The sequence below is a fragment of the Olea europaea genome, chromosome 16 (genome assembly GCF_002742605.1).
Source record: "Olea europaea var. sylvestris chromosome 16, O_europaea_v1, whole genome shotgun sequence".
Classification (NCBI taxonomy): Eukaryota; Viridiplantae; Streptophyta; class Magnoliopsida; order Lamiales; family Oleaceae; genus Olea; species Olea europaea.
Window position 1 is genome coordinate 2196590 of NC_036252.1, and position 18173 is coordinate 2214762.

At 39.0% G+C, this 18173-nt stretch overlaps 1 pseudogene; it reads left to right on the forward strand.

The window, feature by feature from the left end:
* Positions 1 to 399: 399 nt before the first annotated feature.
* Positions 400 to 17366, forward strand: LOC111411674 (annotated as a pseudogene).
* Positions 17367 to 18173: the final 807 nt, after the last annotated feature.

The window sequence follows — 18173 nt, forward strand, 5'->3', positions numbered from 1 at the left end:
GACTTCAATAAAAATAAAAATTAAATACTACGAAAGATACTTACCGAATTGAAGTGCTGAAATTTAACTAAATTTTTCTGTTGAGATTGATAACTGATAAGTTTATGAAATTTTGAGGTTGAAGTGGATGAAAAATGGAAGAGTTTTTATCGTATTAGAGTAAATTGATGAAAAGACTGACTTCATTTTCAAATTTCAATTGAGCCTTGTTTGGATTTTTATTTGTAACTTAAGGATATTTTTGTCTTTCTATCATATTTCTATTTTTGTAATTATATAACTCATTTAAGGATATTTTTGTTTTTTACACAAGAAATGATTATTGTGGTGAATGTTAGATTTTTATGATTAAAATGGTAAATGGTTCGTTTGAGAAAGCCAAAATTAAAAGTACCCATTTCCTCGTCATTTGGCCAAATTCCCTTATTTTCTTTCGCGGTCTCCTGCTAAAGCTCCCATCTTATTCTCTTCGATCAATTATACCGCACAATCAATCAGGTACAAAAACTTGTTAAATATTGATGAATTAATGATTTGACATACTTAGGTTTTCAATTGCCGATTTATTTTCTGTACAAAATTGTCTTGTATTCGGTAATACTAGTAAGCGTTTTTTGCCGTAACATCTACCTTTTTCCTTTTTTTTTTGGGTCTTTAATTGAAGAGCTCGATTATGTTCATGAGTTTGATTGAGCTTATTTTTTTACTTGAGATATGGTTTAGTGAATTTAGATTTGCAATTACTTTTGGGGCTTTTAATGTTTCTACTAAAATCTAGATTAATTTGGCTAAAAATATACTTGAGGAGCTCCTGATCTCGAATACACGGGCAAACATGCATATGTATTAATTTAGCTAGAAAATCTGTAGATTTTAATCTCATTGGACGAGTTGTATTACAGCACGAAGACTCTTGGATTTCTTTCAGTTTTATGTAAAGTGGGTCAACAATAGCTAAACCTATGTTCTTGGTTGGATTATGTAAGCTTTCCATCTTTTACTTTTGATTTTTGTGTGAGACTTGCTTGGTCTAATAATTCATTTTCAGCCGAAAGGATTATAATTATTTTGTTTGACAAGTAGGATTTCCTAATCCTTAACAGAGTAGGAAGAATGTGCGTCTCAAACAATTAAAGATAATGTTGAACAATGAGCTAAGGTTTGAGGGTTTGATTGCCATAGTTTGAAAAAAAGCATGTGGAATTGTGGGCAAAGAAGGCTTGGGTGGAGTAGTTATTTGGTCCCCTCGCTTCTGCACAGTTTTCAAATTCTTTGACCTGTAAATTGTAGTGGCTAGTTATTTTGTGCAAGAAAGTTCTCTCTCATTAATTTTTCCTTTTTTGATGTGTTTTCACATTCTTTACGAAGCCCCAGAGTTGGTTGAAATTCTTCTGACTGTTTCAGTTATAGCTTTTAAGAATACTTAATTCTTAGCAATTCTTTTACATTCAGATCAGGAAGCTTGTTTAATTATTGATCCAATAGTACTGTTGGAAGAGTGTGAACATCCAGACTTTTTGATCATTTGACATTTACTCTTCATGTTATTTTGCAATCATTTTCTGTGCTTGCCCACTTGTCTGGTTTCAGTTGTTTGGATTATTTATACAAATAAGCGCTAAGATATTGTCACGAATTGGTCACTAAGCATCAAAGGTTGTAGCTGGGTTTTCATGTACTATCGATTGCTTTATTCTGGCCCTCTTCCTAAAACAAGAGAAAACAAGCATAAAGAGGAGGAGAGTAGAAAACAACATTTATGTTAGTCTTTACTGGTTGAGCTAACATGCATCTGGCTAAAAAACTTTTAATACCCTGGCAAAGTCAAATATATTCTTCTGAAATCATCTAGGGACACTACTTTTATGATGATTTTAAGACTTGGTACTTTACTGCCGATTCTTAGTCAGAATGATCAAATTGATTTCCTCCACATCTAAATAGTTTGTGTGGTTGCTTGTCAAGCAGCGTGTCCTTGAAAACATTGAAGATACCTTGCCTTTTGGTAATGGAGAAGGCAGCAGATTCCAGCATATTTGTTAATGATGGGTCATTCTTGGAGAGGTTCAAACAGCTTCAAGAGGAGAAGGGAAAGGAAAAGAAGAGTGATATATCTGATAAGTCTGAGTCAGGCTCTAATACGTCTGTAATTTCCACTCCCAAGACTCTCATAGGTAAAATGGACTTGGAATTTAAGGCCAACTGTTCTCCGAAAACAACCCAAGCTCCTTCAAGTGGAAAACTTGCCTTCAGCTTGAAACAAAAGTAAAAAATTGTTGCACCCTCTGTGAAGCTTGGTGAAGATGAGGATGAAGATGAAAAGGATGCTGGAAATTTGTCAGATAGCGGGCCAATGAAACTGCCAAAATTGGACCAGCGGAATGCTTCTGAGCAGTCATCAAAACAAGTTGACGTTGGTAAACTTCTTATTATTGTTTATCTGTCCGTTGCATATGAGGTTTTGCAGGTCATGCTCAAAATCTATTGGTGGCATGTTTAAGTTAGCACTGACCTGCAAGTATGAATTAGAGAGTGCTTGGGTGAGCTTATAGGGTGCTTAACACCTTATGAGCTCACTTGAGCACACTATTCGATTATTATGCCTTTTTCACTTGCAGGTTATTATGACTCAGTAAACATCAGAATTTTGAAACATGGAAAGCCAATAAGAAAACGTGTTTCCTTGTACGCGTATTTCTTTTTTCTCCTACTTGTTCTGTCTTAGAATGGTATAGAATGTATTTGGTGATGAAGCAACCCTTCTTGGTACATCCACCGTTAGCTCCTAATATACATTTTTTTATTTATTTGAATGATGCTAGTCTGTCTTGTGAGGGAGCATGATCAGCTGCTGTATGCATTGTTTTTTCTTAAAACATGGTTTAAGGGATTAATATCAACTCATTTAAGAGGTGGCCATGCTTTCTGAGTTCCTTTCATCTTGTTGGTCACAACAAGTGCTTTGGTTACTTTTCCATAGCTTTGTAAATATGTTCATATTTCCTCCAGTGGATCTACAGGGTATTAAATGTGTTGTCTCAACTCTATATTTTTACGATTTCCCTTTTCCCTCCACTATAGACTCGACTCTGGTTCTCTTGTATTAGAGCTCTATATATCTAAGTCTAAAGCTGTGTTGACTGCTCCCTTAGCTAGCTAGTTATACCATTATTGGCTATGTTTTGCCAGCAAAATGCTCAATTAAGGGCTAATTAAGTCCTTTCTGTTCTGATTTTGGAGAAAATTGTCTAGGCATTACTTTGTGTGAGCTGGTGGATAAATAGGAAAAAACATTCTTGAATTACTTTTGTCTGATGAATGCAGCTTATACTTTTAGTCCCTATCAACATTGGTGGGAAGCGATGTCCAGTGACAGATATGGAAAATATGGCACGCCTGCTACAAAAGTAATTTGCATTATCTTCTTCATGCTCTTGGTATTAATCAGTTCTTTAAGTGACATGCAGCGCCACCTTCCCCAAGTGACCCTACTGTGAAGAAAGTTGCGGACAAATTAGCAAGTTTTGTGGCCAAACGTGGAAGGCAGTTTGAGCATATAACAAGACAAAAAAACCCTGGAGACACTCCATTTAAGTACGTTATCTGCAGTTCTATTGGCTTTTTATTTGTTCATAAGTTGCATATATCCTTGGGGGAATCTGGAAATTATGTGTTGTTTCCATCCTTGTTTTCCTTATTCATTTTTGCAGAACTAGTTTTTGAATGTTATTGTTTTATGTTTTATCCTACTGTTATTAAGTAACTATTCTTAGGTAATTAGTTTTGGGAAGTGGGTTGTTGGGTGAGTTCTAGCATATTTTAGAGTTATTTATCTTTGATGCTCAGCCAATATTGACCTGATTATTTCTTTCTATAGTTTGCTTGTTTCTTAGAAGCGTAGGCTAATTCGACACTAGGATGCCCTAGAATTGAGAGCTCCCGTTGAAACTAAATTCTACATAGATTGAGATGCTCATTTACATTTATTTGCCTGGTTGTAACGTAGAAACCTGCAAAGAAATATTTTCACATTTTGCTCCCAAACAAACCGCTACTTCTTTGACTGGGTGGAGGGGTTGAAGGTGTCATCGGGTAGGGATGGGGATGTGGCTGAGAAGGTGGTGGGATCAAGATCAGGAGTGGAGAAAAGGTAAGGGGTTAAAGTCGTTTCTAGGCGAAGTTGGAATACTGATTACTTAAATGGGAATGGAATTCTAGGATTTTTCTAGTGCTGTAATCTTGGATTAGCGTTTCTGACTCTGCTTTCACTTATTAAAGAAGAAAAGGGAAAAGTGGAGCTGAAATAAGATTATTTTCTATATGTTTGGCAAAGCTTAAAGATCAAACATATTTTTTATCTGCACTTTTCGTAGGACCCACAACTTAATATCCACTTATTACCCGCACACGTGACATGTTATAGGATCAACAGCTTATAAGCATGTAATAACACTACCAAACAAGTACTTAATTGCTACAGTTGGCATTATTACTCACCGAATGGGGGCCTGAGATTATTGATTTCTGGATACTTGAGGAACTTAAAATAGTAAAGTGCAAGTTGAGGTCCAAATAACACCCATGCGAGATCTCTTCCCATTTGACTTGTCCTCTACTTTTTGTTGGAGGGTACTTTGGAAATTTATCAAAATTTAAGGGATGGGGGTCTGTGATATTCATTCAGAGCATAGAGGGTCTCTGGGGAAGAGGTTGAACCTCTTGAAAGTTCAGCAACACTCTGTAATTTCCTTTTCAGCTTTCATTGCAATTTCATTTTTTCCCCTCTATACACCAAAACTACAAAACAAATCAGGTTTCTAGAGCATCGATTCTATGGAAAATGGAACAGATTTCAGCAAAGAATTGGAGGAGAGATGGGGTTCGATATTTAATCGGCTTGAGTTGATGATGCTGCGTACGGATGGGCGAGACGAAGCAGATGATTTTTGATTGCATTCTCAAAGACGATTCAAAATATTGATTGTCGGAGAGGGAAAAGGTGGAAGTTGCTGTCACATGCTTTGACGGAGAGTTATGAACATGTTTTCAATAGATAGAATGTCGCCTCCTGATTCCAACTTTGGAGGAATTGAGGAGTTTGATGTGGATTTATTTCTCCCTTCACAAGATATTGCTGGTGGCAATGAAGTTTGGGCATAAAAATGAGATAGGAATGAGGAGAATGGCAGGCAAACTGGTGAAATTTGGGCTTCTCACCTATAGAACATTCAGGAGAAAATATCGGTGAGCACCACTTGAGAGAAATTTCAGCCCAAAATAGGAGAGCAAGTTGACAGAGGACTGGTCTCGGTTTGAGATTCTCGCAGCACCAGAGAAGACAAGGCTGATCGATTTGGGAACGAGTGTTGTTAAGGGGCTTCAACAGGAGAAATGGGATGATGGGTAAGCTCAAGCCAAACAAGCTAGCTGGAACCAGTTTCAAACCCATGGGCTTATCTTACTTGGAAGTGGCCTAAAGCATGGAGGATCCAAATGATCAGCTTATATTGGCTCAAAGAGGAACATGCCCAAACTGCAACAAAGGGCTAATTCAATGTCTAACCTCGGTTTTAATTTTGCCCAACCAAGTTTGACTACCAGGTTCGCCGAAATTTCACCAGATAATTGCAATGTTCTCCCATCCTCACTTCTAATCCAAAACAACCCAACAACCTATGGCAACCTACAGACAGCTAGCTTAAATTGAAGTTAGAGAAAGGCATATTCTTCCGTTGTGAGAAAAATATGGCGGGTCATAATGATGCCGACTGCGATGACAAGAACAATAGGGAGAAAGAAGAAAGTAGGAAGAAAAGAGAATGAGGGAAGATAATAGATTTATTCAATACTCAAAACTGTCTATTACAATTCAAGAACCTTAATTTATAGGTTCCAAATAACAATAAAAATGTAAAGTTGCAGTTAAAAGGAAAATCTAGAATTTCCTTTTGTTTAAAAGGAAACGAATTTATTACTCTACCAAAACAAGAGAAGCAATAATAAAAATTCGATCTTTAATTGATTTAATTCCGATTACGCCGAGAATATGCTTTCCAATTCGCATCATTCCTCCCCGGTTGAAAAGAACTCGACTCCGGCTAGGTATAATCCAGATAGGCATCTAAAAGTGTAGCATCCAGTTGACGGAACTTAGCTTCATCAATCGAAGTAGCATCACTAGGTGGGCGACCTTTCCAACGCACTAGAAACCGACGAAAACCACCATTCTGTGAAGCAACAAACTGATCATCAAGTACCTCATCAATGACATCCTGTAGAGAGAATGTGGTAATAGAAGCTCGAGGAGGTGGTCGCAAAGACTGTCCTGGAGAAAAGTTAGGCGACAATACCGGAGGCTCAAATGTGCCTCGATAAGGATATAAATCTGCTATATTGAAAACAGGACTAATATTTAAGTGTGTTGGCAGCTCAAGTAGATAAGCATTTGTTCCAAGCTGTTTAATGATGGGGAAAGGCCCTAGTGATTTAGTGCAAAGTTTCTTGGCAGCATGTTTAGGGAAACGTTCAGGTGCAAGTCGAACTATGACAAAATCGCCCACGTTAAATTCTTTATGCCTTTGATGGGGATCATCGGACAATTTATACTGATCATTGCTTAAAGAAATTTTACGTTTAATCTCATTATGCAAGTCACGAATATGATTAGCAAAAGCTTGAGCAGAGGCAGCAGGACGAAAATCAGGAGGTAAAGGGATTAGATCAAGCGGCTGGCGAGGAGAGAAACCCTGAACCACCTCAAAGGGACTATGACCAGTAGATCTATTAACAGAATTGTTGTAAGCAAATTCAGCGATGGGCAACACAAGATCCCAATTCCCTGGTTTATCCCCAACTAAGCAGCGAAGTAGATTACCCAAACTACGGTTTACAACTTCAATTTGCCCATCGGTTTGGGGGTGAAATGCAGAAGAGAACTTAAGCATAGTCCCAAAGAGTTTCCATAGTGTCTTCTAGAAATCACTAACAAACTTGACATCACGATCTGACACGATATTAACTGGCAGGCCATGGAGACGGACCTCCTCTTTGAAGAAAAACTTTGCAATGGAAGATGCATCAGAAGACTTGGAACATGGGATGAAGTGTGCCATCTTAGAAAACCTATCGACCACCACAAAAATGGAATCATGGCCTCAAGCTGTTTTAGGTAACCCGAGAATGAAGTCCATACTAAGGTCACGCTAAGGAGTATGAGGAACAGGAAGAAGAGTGTAAATCCCAGTATTTTGACGTTGCGCCTTACCTAATTGACACGTACGACACTGAGAGACAATGCGAGCAACGTCTCTCTTGAGGGACGGCCAATAAAATCGACCCTCTATTAAGGCGATTGTTTTATCCTGACCAAAATGACCAGCAAGACCCCCAGCATGTAGTTCCCAAACTAGGAAGTCACGAAATGAAGTACGGGGGATACGTAACTTGGAACCTTTGAAAAGATAACCATCTTTAAGCAAGAAGGAAACATGGTCGCTAGAAGGATTGTCTAAAAGGTCCTGAAAGATGGTGCCAAAGTTAGGACAATTTGGATAATCGTCCTTCAAGCGCTCAAATCCCACCACAGTTGTGCTCATCGACTGAAGCACTGTAGTGATACGACTAAGAGCGTCAGTCGCTTTATTTTCGACACCGGCCCGATGATGGAGAACAAAAGTGTACTGAAGAAATTCAACCCACTTAACATGCCGCTCACTCAAATGGCGCTGGGAGTTAAGGAAACGAAGAGCCTGATGATCTGAGTAAAGAACAAACTCTTGAGGCAATAAGTAATATCGCCAATGACGGAGAGGCTGGACAATGGCATAGAACTCCTTGTCATAGGTAGAATACCTTTGCCTAGCTTGGTTTAGCTTTTCGCTGAAAAAGGCGATGGGATAGCCCTCTTGACTTAAGACACCTCCTATACCTACACCGGAAGCATCACAAGCAACTTCAAAAACCTTAGCAAGAACCGGGTGGTATAAAACAGGAGCTTCGATCAACTTCTGCTTGACAGCTAAGAAGGCTTCTTGAGCTGAAAAGGTCCAGCGAAAATCCCCCTTTTTCATACACTCAGTGATGAGAGCAGTGAGGGAGCTAAAACCTTTAATGAATCTCCTATAGAAAGATGCAAGTCCATGAAAGCTACGTATCTCAGTCAATGTGGAAGGGATAGGCCAATCTCGAATAACAGAGGCTTTAGCGAGGTCAGCAGAAATACCATGTGCTGGAATAATGAACCCTAAGAAAAGGACTTGGGACCGGAGGAAATAACACTTTTTTAGGTTAGCAAATAACTGAGCAGAGCAAAGAGTAAGGAAGACCTGACGAAGGCGATCTAAATGAGCTTCCTGTGATCAGCTATAAATCAAAATGTCATCAAAATAGACAACAAGGAACTTCCCAATAAAAGGGCGTAAGACATGAGTCATGACTCGCATGAAGGTGCTAGGAGCATTAGACAACCCAAAAGGTATAACCAACCATTCATACAAGCCATCTTGGGTCTTAAACGCCATTTTCCATTCATCTCCGGGTCGAATCCGTATTTGATGATAGCCACTTCGTAGATCAATCTTGGAGAACCACAAAGAACCCGCCAATTCATCCAACATATCCTCAAGTCGTGGAATCGGGAAGCGGTACTTAATGGTGATTTTATTGATGGCACGACTATCAACACACATGCGTCACGAGCCGTCCTTCTTAGGGGTGAGTAAATTGGAAGTGCACTAGGGCGAATAAAGCCTTTATTGAGTAGAGCTTCGATTTGCCTATTCAATTCAGCTCGCTCAGTAGGGTTCATTCTATAATGGGGTCGATTTGGCAACTGGGAGCTAGGTACAAGATCGATGGCATGTTGAATATCCCGCATAGGAGAAAGCTGATCAGGTAGGTCGACAGGCAAAATATCATTAAACTCGTCGAGTAAAGGAGACACTTCGGGTGGGATGTCTATGGGAGAATCAGGAGAGGTTTGGGAACATGTTTTAGCAACCAAGGCAAACATAAGCCCAGTGTCTTGACCTCCACGTTCAAAAACTTTAAGGGACAATAGTTGGATACGACTGTCTGAAACACCATTGGGCGTGGAGATGGAAGTTGTCTTCTTTGGAGGGTCTGAGGGCTTGGCCGGTAGAAGGCGCATAGTTTTGCCATCGTGGAGAAATTCATACGTGTTGTCACGCCCTAAATGCTTAACATCACGATCATAAAGCCAAGGGCGACCCAAAAGAGTGTGAGCAACGTCCATAGGTAAGACATCACAATAAATTTCCTCAGAGAAAAGGGGACCAAACGTAAGGGGTACAAGACAACGATGAGTGACAGGCAATGAGGTTCGTTCCACCCACGCTACCTTAAACGGGGGCGGATGCGGTTCGATTTTGAAGCCGAACTTGGCCACCGCAAACTTAGAAACGACATTCATAGTGCTACCACCGTCAATAACTAATTTGCATGAACGAGAGTTGCATGGAATAAATGTGTGGAAAATGGAAGTACGCTTCCACAAATCAGAATCAATAGGGGTAGAAATGATACATCGCATAATAGGGATAACAACAGGATCCTCCTCATAACACTCAAATTGGTCAAGTTCCTCATCAGAATGGTCAATAGGGTCGACCGTGAAGCACTCATTCTCTGGGGTTGGAAGCAGGGGTTTCGGTTCAAGGGTAAGTTTGTGATTGGGACATTGATAGGCAATATGACCACGAGCATGACAGCTATGGCAAACAATTTGAGGGTTAGGACCTCGAGTGGTGGCTGAAGCAGCAGGTGGACCCCTAGAAGGGTCGCGAGGAATAGGAGCGGACGAAGATCCCACAGTCGAGTGGGTTTGGCTTAAAGTAGGGCTACTAGTAGGGGCACCAGGTAGAGGGGGTCGGGAAAGACGCGGGTCAGGTAAGGTCGAAAGGCCACGACGCAAATATAAAGAACGGGAGTATCGTTTGTGTTCAAGGGCCTTGTGAAAAGCATCCTCAACGAGTTTGGATTGAGGACAAGGACTTGATGTTTGAGGTCTGGGCGTAGGCCATTAAGGAACCTAGTAATTGAGACATCCTCGGGTTCAGTAAGGCTGAAAGGATACCGTAACTCGTCAAAACGAGTCCTGTAGTCCGACACAGAAGAAGAGTTTTGCCGATGGTTAAGAAGACGTTCCAAGAGTTGAGATCGATGGTTAGAACGGACGTACTTCTCAGTGAGTTTTAGTTTCATCTCTCCCCATGTAGTAATAGGCTGGCCTAAGCGGTCGAGGGATTGTGTCAACGTCTGCCAATAGCGTTTAGCAGATTTAACAAGTTTCATCTTGGCGAAACGAATACGCTGATAATCAGGCATTTGGTACCAATTGAAGTATTCTTTGATGGCATCGCAGCAATCTAGAAAGGCTTCGGGTTCCAAGCGACCATCAAATTCCGGGGTGTCCACTTTAACTTTCCTAGTAATGTCATCAATAGGATCCCTATGTTGCTCATAACATAGATGTGGGAGATCAGGACGAGGGACATTATTGACAACGGGGTCACGGAGTTCCGGATAAGGGATGTGTTGTGTAGGGCCAAGATTGTGTGGAGTAGGTAGTATGCCAACAGGGGTGTGGGGGAAAGTTTCTTGGATGTTTTGACCAACGGTAGAAGAATCGGATAAATCATCCATAGGACATTTACCCGGGTTTCGGGAAGACTGCCCTTTTTGTTCAGTAAAATTATGGATAAAGTTTTCAGTTCAGCGAGGTCCGATTTCACTAAAGTCATATCAGATAAAAGGTTTGTGACTTGTTGTGACAAAGCATCATGAGATTGATTAAGGTCTTTAAAATTCATTATGATGGATTGGAATATATGTTAAGAGGCACAGCCAAAAATGAAGGAATTATTATTATTATTATTATTTTTATATATGTTTATTTATTATTATTAAATGATACTGTCAAGTTGTGTAGAAGATAAAAAGTCACCTAGACTAAATGCAAATAAGACGACAAGGAACTAAGAGAACTACCGAGGCCAACACTCAAATAAAAGTAAAGTTTTCAAAAGCAAACTTAAACCTTACCAAGGACAATGACGAACCTGGGGAATTGGCGTTTGACAATCAGGCAATAGAATTCAGCAACTGGGAAAACCAGCGAAGAGGGGAGCAATATATGGAAATTCCAAGGGTAGCAGTGCAGTGGACAGCAAAAATGTAACATCTAGCGAAGATGATTTGATCCAAAAATATGCCGATAGGTGGCGGCGCTTGCACGGTAGCACAGGTGCAGGTGACCGGTCGGCCAGTAGAGCTGCAATCCGGTAAGAGAACTGACTGTGGAGGTGAAGTCAGCTGATGAGGCGTGTGACACTGTAAATAATTCAATAGGGACGTAGGTGGCAGATGAAAACTGTAGATCCTGGGGAGGAGGCGGCAATACGACTGAGAGTGGCGTCGAACCAGCAGCTTAGTTGGCAAGAAGGGCAGTAGTGGTGAGAGCTGCTACAGGTGGCAGGTAGATAGCTGAATGTGAAGGTGGAATGTAGAATTCTGAAGCGGTGGTGGTTGATGGAAGTGGAGACGGTGGCTGGGGTGGATTTGGCGACTGGACTTGCAGCGACGAGTTACCGGTCGATTTAGATAGGTGTAACCAGGTAGGGGTAATGACATTGGGCCGGGTTACAGAATGCTGTATGGGTATTGGGATAATGTGGGTGTTGGGTTGGATAATTGGGTTGTATGATATTAGGTTGAGTGGCGTTGGGCTGAGACTGGGTAGATGGTTTAGTGGCTATGGTTTTTTACTCAACTGTATATGTATGGCGTTGTATGTATTGGGTTATATCTGGGGTTGGGTTTATTGATGGGTTTTGTTTGAGTATTTGCAGACTAGGCTTAGGAAAATCGGCTAAAGTTGTCTTTGGGGCTTGGGTCAGATATAAGAGAAGTGTAGGGGCTTACGGTTGAAGGGTTTTGGTAAGAACAACCCTAGAATTGGAACAGCAGCAACATTATCTCTTTTATGGTAGCAGACGATGACCTCTCTCTCTCTCTCTCTCTTTTTTTGAAAAAAAAAAAAAAACTAAACTAAGAACATCAAATAATCTATAAATGAGCAAACTGTTGAATTTTTCTACATAATCACCTAAATGTTGGCCGGTGAACAGTTCCGATGTCTCTCTCTCTCTCTCTCTTTTTTTTTTACGAACTTACTAAAAACTTGAAAACTGCTGCTACTTTGATACAATTTCTTTTGCCTTTTACTGTTCCAAGGGTTGATGGTTATGTTTGAAGGTGGCTGTAAGGCTTGATGGATGGTGGAGGCTATATATGTATTGGATGGAAATGGTTAGCAGGATTTTGAGATTGAGGATGAAGTTATTAGGTCAAAGGAAAACGAAGTGCTCTGATACCAAATTGATGCTGACTACGATGACAAGAACAATAGGGAGAAAGAAGAAAGTAGGAAGAAAAGAGAATGAGGGAAGAGAATAGATTTATTCAATACTCAAAACTGTCTATTACAATTCAAGAACCTTAATTTATAGGTTCCAAATAACAATAAAAATGTAAAGTTGCAGTTAAAAGGAAAATCTAGAATTTCCTTTTGTTTAAAAGGAAACAAATTTATTACTCTACCAAAACAAGAAAAGCAATAATAAAAATTCGATCTTTAATTGATTTAATTCCGATTACGCCAAGAATATACTTTCCAATTTGCATCACATAATTGCAAGAATAAAGAGTAACTGACAATCTAAAGGAATTAGACTTGTGGAGATGGATGAAGGGGCCTACATTGCAGAGAAGAATTCACAAGGTTGAGCTGTTTGATCAGGTAATTGGCTGGGTTCAAAATTTGGAAATTCTGCAGTTGGGTGAGTTGAGATATGCAGTTCTCATGGACACTATACAAACTGTAATAGTATCTGCCCACTCTTTCAGGGTGAAACTCTCTCTTTCTGCTTTGACTGTAGAGGGGTTCTTTCGAAGGAATTATCTGGGTATATGGTACTGAAATTTGTACTTAGCCCAGATTTTCACCTTGAGGACAATGTGAATTTTGAGGGTCTGGTATTGATAGGGGAGGGTATTTTGGGAATTTTATGCAATAAGGCATCTATAAATGTAAGGGCTGGGGATTCCTGTAAATTAATATATTTATTTCTCATTTAGAAGACGATTCATAAGCACATTTGATTTGTAATTTTCAACCTTTTTGTGTGCTGTGCTACCTATCCACAACAGCCTTTCTTGCAATGCGTTTTCTTCTTGATCGCCAGTTTTTACAACATTTAATTATTTCAGTAGTTGAGACACTTCATATTAGGGTTCTCTTGTGGCCATTATTAAGAGTAATGATAAAAGTTTTGATCCTCGTGGTATTAAATTTGATGGTACCCGCTTTTCCTTAAGATGTTCGAGATTATAAATCTCCAATCCACTGCTCGTGCCTCATAATGTTCTCTTGTATTGAATTGATCATACTGAGTTTGAACTCACTTGGTCATGAGTCATGACCCTCTTTTGTAGTATATATTTTCATTCCCATTCCTTTTTAGTAGTAGTTATCCAGATGTTGTAAGTCCAAATGGACCAATATTTTTCTTGCATGTTCCGTTAGCATAGTACTACGCTATTCATTTGATGTTAGAGGATAATATTTCTGGTCATGTATGAATTATGATAATGCATTTCTTGTTTCAGCTTCCTCTCTCAAGATCTACTCATTGTCTATGTGGTTTTCATTTTCACTGTGCATGGCCCTGCAGAAGAGGCAAGGGAAGAACTATTTGTTTATTGTGGTTTCAAGCCCCTAGATTTTAACTGACTTCATACTGGAGGTGTCTATTAGATGAAAGCTGTTCAGATTACAAGTATTATGAATATAAGCTCAACGAAGAGCAAAAAGCTGTCAGAGACCAGGGATTCCCACAATTTGCAAAATGGTTAGTGTGTTGATTCAAGTATTCGAGCTGCAAATTATGTATGCCAAATGGGACCTTCAGAATCATATCCAGCTCGGATGTGACTAGGAGCTAAAACCTCTGATTTTTCCCATGGGTAGAGCCGTGCTTTTATGTATAAGATGGAAACGTGTCTTCAAATCTGCTCGTACTTGTACCTTCCACTTTGAAAGATGTATTTTCTTGATGAGAATTGAGCATGATTTTGTCTCAGCACTGTCAAATCTGTTGGTTGCATGGGTAAGTAGGTAACCAATTCTAAAATTTTTGAACTATAGATTCATTTCTTTTGTTAATTTGAATGATCAACAAGAAACAGTTCCTCTCTATTCTTTTTTCCCTGATTGATTTTGTTTCTCATATTTTATAGTAGCTTAGTATGTTCTTAATTTATTTTGACACCATAACTAGGTTAGATATTTGAAATGTCACATGCTATAACTCGTCACATTTCATTGGGTTCTTACTTCTTACTAACATTGACGCTTATGTTCTTCAGGTGGGTCTATCATCTCAGTTCCCAATTCATCAAGTGGTTTGCAGAGATCACATCATCAGCATTCAAAATATCAAACTCCTCCTGCTGCTTTATATGAACCTACAGAGAACACAAGAGCTTCTACAGCATCAGTATCAAGTGAAAAATATGGTATTATTTTGACACCTGTTTCTGGGATCAATTTTGTGCTGTGGTTACTATTAAGCATCATTTTTCGTTGGAAGAAAACAATTATTGATCATCCTGCTTGTGACTTGAATAAGGCAAGGAATGAATGGAAAATAAATCTTCTTCTTCTTCATCCTTGCCTTCTTCCTCTTCCTCTTCTTCATCCTTGCCTTCGTCTTCCTCTTCCTCCTCCTGGTCTTCCTCTTCCTCATCCTTCTTCATCGTCCTCCTCTTCCTCCTCCTCCTTCTTCCTCCTACTCCTTCTCCTCTTCTTCTTCGTCCTTCGTCTTCGTCTTCTTCCTCTTCTTCTTCGTCTTCCTCGTCTTCTTCCTCGTCTTCTTCCTCGTCCTCTTCCTTGTCTTCGTCTTCGTCTTCTTCTTCGTCCTCATCGTCTTCCTCTTCTTCGTCGTCGTCGTCTTTCTCCTCTTCTTCCTCGTCCTCTTCTTCTTCCTCTTCGTCTTCCTCGTCTTCGTGTTCCTCTTCCTCTTCGTGTTCCTCTTCGTCTTCGTCTTCGTGTTCCTCTTCGTCTTCGTCTTCCTTTTCTTCTTCGTGTTCCTCTTCTTCTTCATCTTCGTGTTCCTCTTCATGTTCCTCTTCCTCTTCCTCTTCGTGTTCGTGTTCGTGTTCTTGTTCGTCTTCCTCTTCGTCTTCGTGTTCGTCTTCCTCTTCGTGTTCTTGTTCGTGTTCGTCTTCCATTGCACTGATTGAATTGGCTGCATCCATGTTTTGGGATTTTTTCCTTCTTTTCCTTTCTCCCATTTTAAAGGGGCCATGCCATGGATGAATATTCGTGTGCTTGTGCTTGGGCATGTTTGAGATTCTAATGTTGAGAGATTTTATTGTTGATTGTATATGAATATACATTTTCTCATGAATGCTTTATGGTGAAAGCTTCAGAGATTAAAGGCCATCACTTGGGTGATTTTTTTCCTTCCGACGAGCTGGAGAAATTCTCGTCTACCTGCAATGATCCTGCTGCACGGAAAGCTGCGAAAGAGGCTGCAGAAAGAGCTAAAATTCAGGCTGATAATGTTGGTCACACAAGCTTTTGTCTAAAATGAGTTGGAAGGAAGGTACACCTTTACTCTTGCTCTTTCCTTTTGCTCACAAGCAGAGATGATTAGGGGAACGATCATGTTAATGAGTTAATTATCAATATTACAATATATTTCTACCTGCTGAAGTTTGTAAAGATGCTATCATTTTGAAATTATGATAGAAATCTTGATTCTCTACCCTTTATTACTTTACTTGTTTAGCTTTTTGGTAAGACGCCATGAATAAGTTTTCATATGGTTCTGTGCACGATTAAATGAGAAATAAACTTGAGGCCTTTTTCTGGATTTAGTATTTTTTTTTTAAATTTCTTTTTCCTCCTTTGTTCTTTGTTGCTAATTTGTCCGAACTCTTTTAAGTCTCTGTTAAATCACTTGATCTAAACGATTGAACTGTTAAGAGAGGTTGTATATCATTTAGCCCCCGTTTGGCCCCTCATTCTTGCCAAATTATAATGATTGAAATAGTTTTTTTTTTTTTTTTTTTTTTTTTTTTGTGTGGTTGAAAAAGAATGAAATTTTTTTGATTTGCATATAATATTATTTTATGAAAGATTATGTGGTTGAAAATAAGAGAAAGAGAAAGAATGAGAAGGAGAATGGGGTCAAACGGGGGCTTAAATTGTCTTTGACATGTCCCTAGAGATGTAGGCTGAACCTTCCAAATCAAATCCTCCCATGTGCACAATTTTTTTAAATGAGTGGCTGTGACACTTGAAATGAAGACCTTTGTGTGCTCTTAATCACATTATCTAAAAGCTTAACCTGATAAAGTGGGGGCTATCTATATCACTTAACTGTTGTCTTCAACATCATCTCTCTCTCTCTCTCTCTCCCCCCCCTCCTTAATGAGTATTGTTCACTGCTTTTGGCTAAGCCTGCACTAAATGTTTTCAGTATTCCTCAATACAAAAATAAATAGCTGTGTTCCTGTCCAAGTTTATGTTCACCATGGTCATTGTTTTGCTTCGAATGTAATGGTCTAAATTTTGCAAGAAGGGTTCTATTATTACTGGTTTCCTGATGTTGCCTTCTTCTTTAGAATTGGCTTTAACTTTAATTCCTTACATTATGGCACTAAGAGTTTAATGCTTACTGCCGTCTTTATTTTTATTTAACCTGCTGCTGAACTGCAGGTGAGGGGCTTGGGAGCTTGAGAAGTGATGATGCGAGCCCGGATAACAACGAACACTATCGAACCCACACGAGAGTAACACCAATCTCAAGAATGCCAATTTGATTCGAAGTTTACGGATTTAATTCCTAAATGATGAATTAGGCAACCAACGATACATTAAATCGAAGACCTCCTAATTACACAATTTAAGAACCTCACCCAAGGTTGCGAACGCCACAAGAAATCCCATCCGGATCCCCTGATAAGTTCAAAGTCCCGAAGAACAAAGGTTTGGAAGCAAATCGTCTCTTTGAATTAATTCTCAAATCAAAGCCTGTTCAATAATAAAAGATAGAAAATAATTTATACTACCCTAGGAAATAAGGAAACCACGAAATTCTAGAGTCCTAAAATAATGAAACTTGCCAAAAATAAGAAATTGAATCAAATTAAGATTCTCTCAAAAATTAGAAATTCGCGTATTCGGTTTTGCCCATGCGACCGCATGGTAGAATGCTCACAAAATATTTCTTTCAATTTTAAAACCCACCGCAAGTTTACGGTTCGTTAACAAGTAGTAAAATGGACTCATGGACTATGAGTCCAAGTATCGTTCCCACGAGGATTGAATTAGCTCTAATTAGACTAATGTGACCTTAACCGAATCTAATTGAATGAAAATTTGGTTTAAATGTGAAAACCCCTAATTGTGGGAAAAATCCCCAATTTGAAACCCTAATTTTTAAAGAAAACCCTAATTTCGAAATTGGAAACCCTAATTTCGAAATTTCACTAATTGAATGACTTAAAAACTCAATTAAAATGTAAATACGCAATTTTTGGAAGTTAATGTATAGAAATAAATTGAAATGCAATCATTAGGATCTCGAATCCCCAATTGACTAGCATAAAGCATAGGGGTATATTTCTATCCCCTATCGAACCCTATGTTAATTTATATTATATCGAATCTATTCCCCTTCTTTCGAATGCAAAGAATAAATCATCTAAACTCACATAACATATGGCCAATAATTATGGAAGCAATCAAATCATATAAATCAAACAATTGTCCAACTGAAACTTTATATTGAATTTATGAAATAAAGGAAATTAAATAATCAAAGGTTCATCGATTTCCTAATGAATAAAAACCCTAGCCTATGATTATAATTATAGAATCAAGAATTAAAACGAAATTAAAAGATATAAAGAATACACCCGTATGATAATCCTTCAATTTTGTGTGTAATCTTCAATTCCTTCTTGAATCCTTGTGAAATCAAGCCCAAGATTGTGTTTCTTGCCTTCAAATTAAGTGTATTTTTTCTCCCTGGTCGTTCCTGCCCTCAATTTTATGAGTTTGGGTATTTATATCGCGTAAAAAT